The 1,315-nt window shown below is 57.0% G+C and overlaps 1 long non-coding RNA gene across 1 annotated transcript in view; it reads left to right on the top strand.

Annotated features, from left to right (window-relative positions):
• The first annotated feature begins 601 nt into the window (after positions 1-601).
• Positions 602-1,315, top strand: part of LOC103585019 — a 3,650-nt gene continuing 2,936 nt past the window's right edge. The window contains exon 1 of the long non-coding RNA XR_550034.1: positions 602-1,039. This is a non-coding gene — a long non-coding RNA (uncharacterized LOC103585019). The remainder of the gene's footprint in view (positions 1,040-1,315) is intronic.

Below are 1,315 nucleotides of genomic sequence, written 5' to 3'. Positions count from 1 at the left end.
GGGGGCGGCGTGTGCGCAGGCGCCAGTTGTGCGAGGGCGGGCCTGCGCAGGCGCGGGGCGGCGGCCTGAGGAGGGGCGGTGGGGCCTAGCGGCCGGGGGGTACCCCAGCGCTCCACGCCCATCCCGGGCTGCTGGCCGGCAGAGCGGGGGATGCCAAGGGAGGAGCGAGGGTGGCGCGGTCCTCGGGGTTGGGGCGGCTCGCAGGCCCCCGTGGACCTTGGTTTCTGTGATGAACTACGCGGATTGTGTGCGGCTCTGTGGCGCTGGGTGCACTCGCGCCGTCCGCTCCGGCGCTCTTTCGTCCTCCGGCAAACACCGACTCCCCTTCCCGATCTCAAAGCGTCTTTAGCTACAGAATGGCTCGGGTTTCAGAACCCGCGGGCGTGACGTCTTCCCCGCCGGCCGCCGGCTTTGCTCCCGGCTGCGTCCCCTGGCGGTGTCCGTGACCTCCACGCTGGCGGGGCGCACAGCCCGCGCCCCCAGCTCTTCCCGCCGCGTGCTTCTGGAGGGCCTCGTCCGTTCGGTGTCTAGACGTGGCATGACTAATGCAACCTGTCCGTTGTCGACGGACGATTAGGTTGTTACCAAGTTTTTGACACTACGAACGGTGCTTTTCCACACATTTTGTGCAAGTGCATTTCTGTAGGAGAAATTCCTGGACGTAGATCCGCTGGGCCGAGTGGTATGTGCCCGAGGTAGTTGTGACGGCTGCTGGCAAGTTGCCCTCTGCGGAAGCGGGATCGGTAGTTGGACTCGCTCTACCAAAGTTCTAGAGTGCACACGCCTTCACCAGCACAGTGTCACCTGTCAGTCTGAGGGGTGGAAAATGCTATCTACTGTTTAAGTTTGCGTTTCAGATGGTTATGGCTTTTAATTTCTCTTGCAGTCACTTTTCTGTTTCATGCAAAGCCACTACAGCTTCTTTTGAAGAGCTGACGGTGGATTGCTTCAGACATCAGTCATGGTGATGACTGAGCTACCCAGGATAAGGGTGGAGCTACAGTAATTTACCAGGGTACTTCAAGAAGTTCATGAAAAGGTTGGTATTATCTTTCGATTCTATTTTTCCACGAACTTTTTGAGATAACCTTATATATCTTATCCTGGCAGTGATGAAAAAGCAGTCAGACGTTTATCGAGTGTCTATTTGTGCCAGACACTGTGTGGGGTGCTTTATTTATATTCCTGCATACCTTAACCATTTCATTGTTTATAATCAAAGTATGAGTATGCATGATCTAAAAAGTCAGTTAACAGGGCCGGCCCGGTGGCGCACTGGAGAGTGCGCCGCTTGGGAGCGCTGCGGCGCTCCCGC

Source organism: Galeopterus variegatus, unplaced genomic scaffold, assembly GCF_000696425.1.
Source record: "Galeopterus variegatus unplaced genomic scaffold, G_variegatus-3.0.2 Scaffold210, whole genome shotgun sequence".
NCBI classification, from domain to species: Eukaryota; Metazoa; Chordata; class Mammalia; order Dermoptera; family Cynocephalidae; genus Galeopterus; species Galeopterus variegatus.
The sequence above is the reverse complement of the archived record's forward strand: the minus strand, read 5'-3'. Positions and strand labels throughout refer to the sequence as shown.